Below are 13,647 nucleotides of genomic sequence, written 5' to 3'. Positions count from 1 at the left end.
CTTAACTGTAAAGCCTCATCAAGAGACTCAACCCAGAACGCCGCAGCAGCAGTGACAGAAGCAATGTATGCAAGGGGCTGCAGGATAAAACCCTGTTGAATAAACATTTTTTATCCATTGGATCTAAAAAGCACAACTGTCCTCGTCAGAGGTAGTGGTACGCTTAGCTAGAGTAGAAACTCTTCTCTCCACCTTAGGAACTGTCTGCCAGAAGTCCCGTGTGGTGGTAACTATTAGAAAACATTCTTCTAAAAAATAGGAGGGGAAGAGAACGGCACACCTGGTCTATCCCATTCCTTATTAAAAAATTTTTAGTAAACCTCTTTAGGTATTGGAAAAACATCAGTACACACCGGCACTGCATATTATTTATCCAGTCTACACAATTTCTCTGGCCCTGCGATTGTACACATTCATTCAGAGCAGCCAAAGCCTCCCTGAGCAACAAGTGGAGGTTCTCAAGCATAAATTTTAAATGTAGAAATATCAGAATCAGGTTAAATCATCTTCCCTGAGTAAAAAAAAAAAAAATCACCCACAGACTAAGCATATTGTGAGGTAGTATCATACATGGTTCTAAAAGCGTCTGTATGCTCTGTATCTACCCCCAGAGCTAACTGCTTTCCTTTAATTTCAGGTAGTCTGACTAATACTGCTGCCAGAATATTATTCACCACCTTTGCCATGTCTTGTAAAATAAACGCTATGGGCGCCCTTGATGTACTTGGCGCCATTTGAGCGTGAGTCCCTGAAGCGGGAGTCGAAGGGTCTGACACGTGGGGAGAGTTAGTCGGCATAACTTTCCCCTCGACAGAATCCCCTGGTAAAAGAAACGCTATGGGTGCCCTTGATGTACTTGGCGCCATTTGAGCGTGAGTCCCTAAAGCGGGAGTCAAAAGGTCTGACACGTGGGGAAAGTTAGTCGGCATAACTACCCCCACGACAGAATCCTCTGGTGATAATGTTTTTAAAAACAAAAAATTATCTTTATTGTTTAACATGAAATCAGTACATCTGGTACACATTCTAAGATGGGGTTCCACCATGGCTTTAAAACATAATGAACACAGAGCTTCCTCTATGTCAGACATGTTAGAACAGACTAATAATGAGACTAGTAAGCTTGGAAAACACTTTAAATCAAGTTAACAAGCAAATATATAAAACGTTACTGTGCCTTTAAGAGAAACAAATTTTGTCAAAATTTGAAAAACAGTGAAAAAAAGGCAGTAAAACAAACAAAATTTTTACAGTACATGTAATAAGGTAACAGAGCATTGCACCCACTTGCAAATGGATGATTAACCCCTTAATGCAAAAAACAGATCAAAAAAATGACATAGACGTTTTTAAAAACAGACACAACAAACTGCCACAGCCAACAGTGGGAAGCTTCAGTTAACTGTTTCTATGCAAAATTTAAGCCAGCCATGTGGAAAAAACTTAGGCCCCAATAAGTTTTATCACCAAACATATGTTAAAAAACTATTAAACATGCCAGCAAACGTTTTAAAACACATTTTTACAAGAGTATGTATCTCTATTAATAAGCCTGATACCAGTCGCTATCGCTGCATTTAAGGCTTTACTTACATTACTTCGGTATCAGCAGTATTTTCTTAGTCAATTCCATTCCTAGAAAAATATTTTACTGCACATACCTTATCTGCAGGAAAACCTGCACGCCATTCCCCCTCTGAAGTACCTCACTCCTCAGAATGTGTGAGAACAGCAAATGGATCTTAGTTACGTCTGCTAAGATCATAGAAAAACGCAGGCAGATTCTTCTTCCAAATACTGCCTGAGATAAACAGCACACTCCGGTGCCATTTAAAAATAACAAACTTTTGATTGAAGAATAAACTAAGTAGAAAGCACCACAGACTCTCACGACCTCCTATCTATGTTGAGGCTTGCAAGAGAATGACTGAATATGGCAGTTAGGGGAGGAGCTATATAGCAGCTTTGCTGTGGGTGGACTCTTGCAGCTTCCTGTTGGGAAGGAGAATATATTCCATAAGTAATGGATGATCCGTGGACTGGATACACTTAACAAGAGAAAAGTAAATGTGGTATTAGAATTCACAAAAAGTATTCAGAAAATAAACCAACCCTATAGTTAATTGGATATGACCTCATCTTGAGCCTGTTGCTACTTAAACGGACATGACACCCAAAAAATTTCTTTCATGATTCAAATACAGAATACAACTTAGTGCTAACGACGGCTCTGAGCCGTCGCAGAGTTTTCCACTCTAGCGCTAACCACGGCTCAAAGCCGTCGCTAGTACCTTGAGGGAGATCTGGGGGCTCCCACCCGCTCCTATCCCGGCCATCAGTCATGCATAGTGACAGGCATCGCCGGGGCTTCACATTATGCGCAGTGACGTCACGCGTGATGACGTCACCACGCAACTTTATTTAAAACTCACAATGATAAGTATAGGAGCAGGGGTCATGCTGTTTAGAAGCCTGTATCTCAGGCACCTAAGCAGCTACAGACCACCAAGACCCACTGTTGGAAAGGTAATCGCTTAACCTCTCCAACAGTGCAAGTCTTGGGGATCTGAAAAAAAAAGGTTTTTAAAAGAAAATATTTAAAAAAATAAAAAATAAAAAAAACCTTAAAACAGCTTAGCACCCAGGTGGGAAAGTACTTAGCACCCAAAGGGTTAAACAACTTTCTAATTTACTTCTATTGTCTAATCTCTTTCATTCTTCATTTGTTGAAGGAGCAGCAATGCACTAATGGTTTCTAACTGAACACATGGGTGAGCCAATCACACTCAATATATATATATATGCAGCCACCAATCAACAGCTAGAATCTAGGTTCTCTGCTGCTCCTGAGCTTGCCTAGATAGACCATTCAGTAAAGAATTACAAGAGAAGGAAGCAAATTAAATAATAGAAGTAAATTGGAAAGTTGTTTAAAATTCTATTCTCTATCTGAATCATGAAAGAAAATTTTTGGGTTTCATGTCCCTTTAACTAGTTTTGCAAAAGCTCATTAGCCTGCACCTCTGGGCTCCGAAGCTGCTTCCTAAATAGAGCCCCTCTTGTACTGATCCAGAAGTGAAAAATTAGAAGTCCCACGCAGTATGGTATCCACAAGGGCTGTCTGTGCTTGCACAAAACGCGCATAATATGTAGGCCTCATCTTTCAAATATGAATTTAGTCAGGTCAACTCTGTTACCATAGTGATCACCTGGCCATACTGCTCTTAAATCTAAAATGCACCCTTATTAGAAAAAAGGGGCTGCCTTGTTTCAAACGAGCATTCTCTAGTATATGTTTATCATTTGCAGCAGGCACTTATCCACCTCACCACAAAAGCACAATGTTATTTATTTTAAATTTTTTTGTTTACTTTGAATTTAAACTCAAAATAACCATAGTTTGAAAGAGGTGCTTAGGACTTTGTAGCCTTAAAGGGACACTCTAGTCAAAATTAAACTTTCATTATTCATATAGGACATGTCATTTTAATCAACTTTTCAATTACTTTTATCATCAAATTTGCTTTTTTTTCTTTTGGTATTCTGAGTTGAAACTAAACCTAGGTAGGCTCATATGCTAATTTCTAAGCCCTTGAGGGCTGACTCTTATCACATGCTTTTTAAATTGCTTTTCACAACAATAGACTTGATAGTTCATGTGGGCCATATAGATAACACTGTTCAGGCACAGAAAGTTATTTAAAATTTAGCACAAGACAATGCTAAATGCAAGTCAATAGATAATAAACAGTCACAGTCATGTGATCAGGGGGTTGTCAGAAGGTTCTTAGGTAATCACAGAAGTAAAAAGTGTATTAATATAACTGTCTTGGTTATACAAAACTGGGGAATGGGTAAAGGGATTATGTATCTTTTAAAACAATACAAATTCTAGTGTAGACTGTCCCTTTTATCGGAAGCTGAGTTTGAGGGTTTTTTTTAGAAATTCCCCATCCAGCTACCTTTAACCTTAATTTTATTTTACCTGGAACATATGGGCTTACAGGTCTCCATGATGTCACTACACACATACAGTACGTGGAAACATCACATGCATCCCAAAGATCAGCTGACAATGTTGATTGCCTTGATTTTAGCAATATAGAATAAAGGGAACCCCATGATCAGTATTGGTCGATTGTTGTCTGCTTTCAAAGGATTAAGGAAACATTGCACTCAAAATTAAAACCCCATTAGAGGTTTAGGATAGAAATTATTTATTTTGACTGCTTCCCTGGTTTATCTGAGAAATTGTACTACTCCCTCCAGAGACGCTGGAGGTCCTCCATTATTCTTAAATATTAAAAAATTGACTTCACCCTGCAACAAACCACAACATGATTAACATCTGTCCCTAACTGGCCACAGCAAAGGAGAGCAGACATACAAATTCCAACAGAGGTGCATCATTGCACTGATCTTGATGTGCAAAACCTTGTAAATTGTGGTAACAAAATGACAATGTTAAACGATTATAAAACACCTTTGCATACAAATCTTTTGCAAATCATTGATTGTTTATTTATTCTATACCTAGATAAATAACTTCTTTAAACTTTTTTGGAAATAACAGATAGGTAGATTATGAGTTTTGCGTTATGGCTTTTAACGCTGAAATAATTGTCAATTTCAGCGTAATGGCCAGGAACGCATATTATGAGTCGTGTCGGTATGAGCCGAAACGCGTCAGCAGTCAGTCCCTGGAGTGGAACTCTCCCCGCTCACATTGCCACTTGTACTACACTTTTTGTTCACCTTCAGTTGGGAAGAAGTTTTAACTCTACAATAACGTTTTTCTACACTGATTCCCGCAACTACGAGTGCATCTCTTTCTTTGCACTGTTTTGGTATAGCTATACCGCAAGCATTTTAGCCTGTAATGCAACGTTCATTCCGCACTCAAAAAAATTATGTTTTTGTGTGGGATTTTCATAGCACCGGTATTACAGGTTGTGAGTTCAGGCTGAAATGCTTGCGTTACAGTCTATACTGACACGATCTATACCGCCATCTGAGAGCAGTAGTTATGAGTTTTGTGTAACAAAAATGTTTCACAAAACTCATAACTAAACTGTCACAAAGTACACTAACACCCATAAACTACATATTAACCCTTAAACCGCCGCCCTCCTGCATCGCAAACACTATATTAACCTTATTAACCCCTAATCCGCCGTCCACCCACATTGCAACTATTAAATAAAGTTATTAACTCCTAATCTGCTGTCCCTGACATCGCCGCCACTATAATAAAGCCATTAACCCTTAATCCGCCACTCCCCGACATCGCCGACACTATAATAAAGTTATTAACCACTAAACCTCTGGCTTCAAACATCACTGCCACTAAATAAACATTTTAACCTCTAAACCTCCAGCCTCCCACATCTCTGCAACTAAATAAACCTATTAACCAATAAACCACCCCCCTCATTGCAAAACACTAAATTAACTATTAACCCCTAAACCTAACACCCCCTAACGTTAAATTAAAATTACAATATATGTATCTTTAAATAAATAAAAACTTACCTGTGAAATAAAAATAAACCTACCATTAATCTATAAATTAACCTAACATTACTATTCTAATAAAATAAAAAAATACTACCAATTAAAAATTCTAAATGACAAATTAAAAAAAACCCTAATATTACTAAAAAAAATAAAAAAAATCTAAAATTACAAAAATTAATAAACGCTAAATTACAAAAAATAAAAACCACTAAGCTTACAAAAATACTCTAAAAAAACCTAAGCTACCCATTGCCCCTAAAGGGGCATTTGTATGGGCATTCAGCTCTTTTTCATTGCCCTTAAAAGGGCATTTAGCTCTTTTTGAAATTGCCCTAATCCTAATCTGAAAAAAAAAACACCCCCAAAAAATAAAAATAACACTAACCCTAGAATATCTATCATGGTTCCTGAAGTCCGGACATCCATCTCCATCCAGGAGACAAGAAGTCTTCATCCAGGTGGCGACATCTTCATCCATCATGGGGACGTCTTCTATGTTCATCCTGGTGGCGCGGAGCGGCGAAGACATCCAGCGAGAAGTGTCCTCTTCATAGGTCCCTGCTGTACACTGAAGCTTCAATGCAAGGTAGCCATTTCAAAATGGTGTACCTTGCATTCCTATTGGCTGATTTGATTCTTCAAATTCAAATCAGCCAATAGGGTGAGAGCTACTGAAATCCTATCCGCCAAAAGGAAAGCAAGATACGTGATTTTGAAATGGCTACCTTGCATTGAAGCTTCAGTGTACGGCGGGGACCGTATGAAGAGGATGCTCCACGCTCCACGCTGGATGTCTTCGTCGCTCCGCACTGCTGGGATGAAGATAGAAGACGCCCCCGCGATGGATGAAGATTTCGCCGCCTGGATGAAGCATTCTCTCAGCCTGTATGGAGATGGGTGCCCGGACTTCAAGAACCGTGAGTAGATATTGTGGGGTTAGTGTTATTTTTTGGGGGTTAATGCCCATACAAATGGGTAGCTTAGGTTTTTTTTAGATTTAGATTTTTTTTGGGGGGGTTTGGATGGGTGGTGGGTTTTACTGTTGGGGGGATTGTATTTTTTTACAGGTAAAAGAGCTGTTTAACTTAGGGCAATGCCCTACAAAAGGCCCTTTTAAGGGCTAATGGTAGTTTATTGTAGGCTATGGGGTGTTTTAATTTTATAGGGCTATTAGATTAGGTTTAATTGTTTTTATCTTTGATAATTTTGTTTATTATTTTTCGTAATTTAGTGTTTATTATTTTTTATAATTTTAGATTTTTAAAATTTTCTCATAGTGTTTTTTTAAATTTGTAATTTAGATTTTTTAATTGGTAGTATTTTTTTATTTTATTAGAATAGTTATGTTAGGTTAATTTATAGTTTAATGTTAGGTTTATTTTTATTTCACAGGTTACTTTTTATTTATTTAAAGATAGTTATATTGTAAATTTAATTTAAAGTTAGGGGGTGTTAGGTTTAGGGGTTAATAGTTTAATTTAGTGTTTTGCGATGTGGGGGGCCGGCAGTTTAGGTGTTAATAGGTTTATTTAGTTGCGGTGATGTGGGAGGTCGGAGGTTTAGGGGTTAATAGGTTTATTTAGTGGCGGCGGTGTGGGAGGCAAAGGTTTAGGGGTTAATAGGTTTATTTAGTGGCAATGATGTTGGAGGCCGGAGGTTTAGGGGTTATTAGGTATATTTAGTGGCGGCGATGTGGGAGGCTGGAAGTTTAGGGGTTAATAACTTTATTATAGTGTTGGTGAGGTCGGGGAGCAGCGGAATAGGGGTTAATAACTTTATTATAGTGTTGGCGATGTCGGGAGCAGCAGATTAGGGGTTAATAACTTTATTTAGGTGTTGGTTATGTCGGGGGCGGCAGATTAGGGGTGTTTAGACTTGGGGTTTATGTTAGGGTGTTAGGTTTAAACGTACCTTATTTTTCCCCATAGACATCAATGGGGTTGCATTACGGAGATTTTTAATTCCGCACTTCCGGTGTTAGGTTTTTTTCTAACACTCTCTCCCCATTGATGTCTATAGGGGAAAAGTGTGCACGAGCACGTCAAAGCAGCCCTTGGCTTTTGTGCGGTATGGAGCTTTAAGGGACAGGCTAGTCAAAATTAAACTTTTATGATTCAGAGAGGGCATGTAATTTTAAATAAGTTTCCCGTTTAGTTGTATCATCAAATTTGGTTTGTTCCCTGAGTGATATTTTTGAAAAGCTAATCCTAGCTAGGCTTAAACTGATTTCTAAACCATTGAAAACCGTCTCTTAGCTCAGAGCATTTTGATAGTTTATCACAGTTAGACAGTACTAGTTCATGTGAGTCATATAGATAACATTGTGCTCACTCCCATGGAGTTATTTAGGCGTCTGCACTGATTGGCTAAACTGCATGTCTGTCAAAAGCACTGAGATAAGGGGGCAGTCTGCAGAGGCTTAGATACAAGGTAATCACAGGGGTGAAAAGTATATTATTATAACAGTGTTTGTTTTGCAAAACTGGGGAATGGGTAATAAACGGATTATCTATCTTTTTAAATAACAATAAATTCTGGTGTAGACTGTCCCTTTATCGCCACCATATCGCACGCACAAGGAGGCTTTTCAGTAACTCATAATGGCAGCGCTGAAATAACGCAACTTTTTTGGCGTTATTTTCTCAGCCTGTTTAGCGCAAAACTCATAATCTAGGTGAGAGTGATTTAAAAGGTCATGAAACCCAAATATTTTATTTCATGATTCTGAAAGAACATGCAATTTTAAACAATTTCCCAATTTTCTTCTTTTTTTTTTTTTTTTAATTTGCTTCCCTCTATTGTTATCCTTTGCTGAAACGTTTATCTAGGTAAGCTCAGGAACAGCAAAGAATCTAGGTTCTATCTGCTTATTGGTGGCAGCATATTTATACCAATTGTCATTGACTCACCCATTTGTTCACATTGAAACCAGTAGTGCATTGCTGCTCCTTCAACAAATGATAACAAAATAATGAAGCCAATTTGATAATAGAAGTAAAATGGAATGTTCTACTTAAATCATGATTGTAAATGTTTGGTTTTCATGTCCCTTTAATACTTATTTTTAGTTAAACATTTCTTTGAATTCTAATTCATGTTGGGATAAAATAACAAGTCATTCATATATTAAGGGACATAAATATTAAACGAGAACGTACTGTACCTGAGCTTCCATTTTTATATATCATTTTTATGCAGTGCTGTAACTGTATATTTATGCATCTCTCTTGTCATTCCATAGCTATTCAGATAAAAATATGATATATATTCATGCTGGTAAATTGCACTATAAATCATTGTCCAACATACATTCCTATTATAAAATTGGGATGCTAATTTGTAACATATATTGTCAAGTACATAATTCTAACAAGCTGAGCAACTTGTATCTCTAAAGTAAAAAGAAATTCCTTACTGTCAGCAATAAAAATTTGAACAAATATAAAATGTTGCTTAAATAAGTTTTAAGATGGAGGTCCGGAATAAAATAATGCAGCTTTATTTGTGCATGGAAAAGAGCATTGTTATTTTATATTCTGTCCAATTTTAATATTATTTGATATAGTTATCATTATTATCATTATTATTTAAATTACAAAAAAATATTAAAATGCTAATGTCCCCATGTGCAATGGGGTGGACAAAGTTCCGACCTTGGGAACCTGTTGGCTTGTCTTCATAGAAAGCGGGAAGCGGACAATATGGGACAATTCTATAGTTCTCTGGACTGGTGAGAGTCTATAAGAATGCTCGACAGCCCTTCTATTTTCTGGTGAAATTCTGTAAAGCCACTATTTACCCTGAAACCAGGGTGTCTCGCAAAGGGGCACATATTGCATTTTCGTAAGGGGAGGCGATGCATAAATTACAAAAGTGCACAATTACATTTCTAATTTAAAAGTCATACAAAATTAATAATGGAACCATTCACACAAAAAACATAATTTATGTAAGAACTTATCTGATAAATTAATTTATTTCATATTGGCAAGAGTCCATGAGCTAGTGACGTATGGAATACACAATCCTACCAGGAGGGGCAAAGTTTCCCAAACCTCAAAATGCCTATAAATACACCCCTCACCACATCCACAATTCAGTTTAATGAATAGCCAAGTAAGTAGTGGGGTGATAAAGAAAGGAGTAAAAAGCATTAAAAAAAGGAATTTGGAAATAATTGTGCTTTATGCAAAAAAATCATAACCACCATAAAAAGGGTGGGTCTCATGGACTCTTGCCAATATGAAATAAATTAATTTATCAGGTAAGTTCTTACATAAATTATGTTTTATTTCATGTAATTGGCAAGAGTCCATGAGCTAGTGACGTATGGGATAGTAATACCCAAGATGTGGAACTCCACAGAAGAGTCACTAGAGAGGGAGGGATAAAAATAATAACAGCCATTTTCCGCTGTAAAAAAAAATCCACAACCCAAAATATAAGTTTATTCTCATAAATGAAAAGAAAAAAAAACTTAAATATAAGCAGAGGAATAAAACTGAAACAGCTGCCTGAAGAACTTTTCTACCAAAAACTGCTTCCAAAGAAGCAAATACATCAAAACGGTAGAATTTAGTAAATGTATGCAAAGAAGACCTACTTGCTGCTTTGCAAATCTGATCAACTGAAGCTTCTTAAAAGCCCATGAAGTGGAGACTGATCTAGTAGAATGAGCTGCAATTCTCTGAGGCGGGGCCTGACCCGACTCCAAATAAGCCTGATGAATCAAAAGCCTTAACCAAGATGCCAAGGAAATGGCAGAAGCCTTCTGACCTTTCCTAGAACCAGAAAAGACAACAAATATACTAGAAGTATTCCTGAAATCTTTAGTAGCTTCAACATAATATTTCAAAGCTCTTACAACATCCAAAGAATGTAAGGATCTTTCCAAATAATTCTTAGGATTAGGACAAAAAGAAGGAACAACAATTTCTCTATTAATGTTGTTAAAATTCACAACCTTAGGTAGAAATTGAAATGAAGTCGCAAAACGGCCTTATCCTGATAGAATATCATAAAAGGGGATTCACAAGAAAGAGCAGATAATTCAGAAACTCTTCTAGCAGAAGAGATTGCTAAAAGGAACAACACTTTCCAAGAAAGTAGTTTAATGTCCAAAGAATGCATAGGCTCAAGCGGAGGAGCCTGTAAAGCCTTCAAAACCAAATTAAGACTCCAAGGAGGAGAGATTAATTTAATAAAGCAAAGTTAGTATAACGCTACCAAGTGGGTAAAATACTTTTTAAGCATCAAAATGGTGTATTCCAGGATATATATTCAAAACACAGGTGAGATTAGTGCAGCATGGCAATATAGCAAACACTTGACACGGCGGTCTCATCAAACACTTCACCCACACACCAGCATTTACCATAACCCTTCTTTACCTTTCCGTGAAGGCGGAAGTCTTCTGCTTATCTCGGATAGGCTCAACTCCATGTAGACGAGAGGGTAGCCCCGCTAGAAAGCGCGATCCTCACTCTCTCTCCAACTCCGGTTCAACTGCAAGCGTGTGCGGGACTTACCGATCGGCCGTGATGTCAGAAATTCCTCCACACTCTCACCGGTCTGTATCCAATCAATGCCTCTGAATAGGCCAATGCTCCTCTGTATGCCGATATGGTCTGGGGCTTAGTAAAGAGAGATCCTCTACTCTCAGGGAAAGTATCACGAAAAAATATGGCAAAGTCCCAGTTGTAGATATATAAAAAATCAAATTTTATTGGAACAAGGTTAAAACATGAAAAAATAAAGATGTAAAAGCATAGAACGGTCTAACGCGTTTTGGCTAGCTCTTGCCGTAATCATAGACCATGTCTAGTGTATTTGGGTTTTTAGTCTAAAGATCCAATAGACTTCCTGTCTACCTAGTATTTGCGATCTATCTCCTCCTCTAGATGGAGTTTTAATTGCTTCTATTACATTCCAACTAAAGGAGTGGACTGACTGGTTATGAACCTCAATAAAATGTCGACTCAACTCAGAACAGGGGACTTTATTTCTGATGTCTCCCAGATGTTCTCTAATACGTGTCCTTACATCACGTGTAGTGAGTCCCACGTATTGACCCCTGCATTGATTGCATTCTGCTAAATATACCACATAATTTAAGCTACAATTGTGACAGCCATGTATCTGAAAGGTTTCTCCTGTTGTGTAGGATCTAACTGTACTGGTGACATTATGATAGTCGCATGCTTTACAGCGGGCGCTACCACATCTATAGCTGCCATTGTGTCTTAACCAGGAACTCTCATTGGTTTGTATCTGTGTATTCTTTAGGACACTAGGTGAGAGTGAATTAGCAAGTGTATCATTTTTCTTATAGACAAATTTACATCCGTCACCAATTACTTCTTTTAATATTTCATCCCTGTATAAAATTGGGAGATATTTCTTTACGATATTACATATATCATTGTATTGATTCGAATACTTGGTGACAAATGCAGGTCTGTCATCTATTTTGTCCTTCTTTTTAGGGGACAGTAAATCCTCTCTGTTATGTTGGTCAACTTCTTTTTTAATCTTTATAACCTCATTTTTACAGTAACCTCTAGCAATTAGTCTATGAGACAAATCTTCACTCTCTTTAATGTAGTCATTATTAAGTGAACAATTACGCTTCACTCTCATCATCTGACCTTTAATAATGCCTTTAAAGACATGTTTTGGATATCCACTGGTAGCATAAAGCAATGCATTACCAGCTATGGGTTTACGGTAAAGTACTGTGTTTACACATTTTGATTGGGAATTCCCATACAGTGTAATGTCCAAAAAATGTATCTCTGTTTTATTCCATTCTTTAGTGAAACTTAATCCCATTTTATTATTATTTAGATATTGAATGAATTTATCAGTTATTGTTTTATCTGCCTCCCAAACTATTATAAGGTCATCAATGAACCTATTATATTGAATTATGTGTTTGCGAAAAGGATTTGTATCTCCATAAATATAGATTTCTTCGAACCATCCCATAACCAGATTTGCGTATGAGGGCGCAAATTTCGCCCCCATCGCAGTCCCTTGTTTTTGTATAAAATGGTCATTTCCAAAGGTAAAGCTATTATGTTCAAGTAGAAACTTGATAATTTTAAGTACATAGTTTTTAAAATCTGCATTTAAATTTCCATTTTTATCTAGATAGTACTCTATGGCTAGTAAGCCTATAGAGTGTGGTATTGAAGAATATAACGATATGGCATCTACTGTGAGCCAGCTATAATTTGCCTCCCAAGTATAGTTCTTAAAAATGTTGAGTATGTGGGTAGTGTCTTTTACATAGCTGTTTAATTTAAGGACATATGGCTGCAGTATATCATCGACCCATTCGGACAAATGTTCAAGCAGGGAGCCATTGCCTGACACGATTGGTCTCCCTTTGACATTTTCAAGCCCTTTATGAGTTTTTGGTAGATGATAAAATGCAGCAGTCCTTGGATGTTCAATATATAGATATTCAAATGTAGATTGATCTATAAAACCATTTCTTCTACCTTCACTCAAAATCTTGAACAAACGTCTTTGAAAATCTATACGAGGATTATGACTAACTTTTTCATAGACATTGGTGTCATCCAACTGTCTGTGAGCTTCAGCTATGTACCAGGTTTTATCACAGACCACTATGCTGCTGCCTTTGTCAGCCCGTTTAATCACGATACTGTCATTTTTCTCTAGGGCTACCAATGCTTCTCTTTCTTTTTTTGTTAGGTTGTTTATATTATTCGTTTTCCCTGTTGTTTGTTGATGTAAAGCAGTAAGATCCTCCACAACTCTTTTCTGGAATAGTTCAAGAGGTTTACCTCTGGACTGCAAAGGATAAAAATTGGATTTGCATTTAAAACCCACATGTTTATCCTTACTTTCCTCCTCCATTGAGGTTAGATTCCCTTCAGATATTAACTGTTCGAGATCATTGTGTGCAAAGGTCTTGAAAAGTTAGGTCATTTGTCATATCACTTATTGTGGTGTCATTCTCAATCATGGTCTTTAGTTCTGTAATTTTATTTTCTTTATTTTCTTTAAGAAAATGTTTCTTCAGTGTGAGCGATCTAACAAATTTGTTAGTATCCAAAATAGTCTGAAAGAGAATGAAATCCCTAGAGGGACAGAAATTTA

The sequence above is a fragment of the Bombina bombina genome, chromosome 10 (genome assembly GCF_027579735.1).
Source record: "Bombina bombina isolate aBomBom1 chromosome 10, aBomBom1.pri, whole genome shotgun sequence".
Taxonomy (NCBI): Eukaryota; Metazoa; Chordata; class Amphibia; order Anura; family Bombinatoridae; genus Bombina; species Bombina bombina.
The sequence above is the reverse complement of the archived record's forward strand: the minus strand, read 5'-3'. Positions refer to the sequence as shown.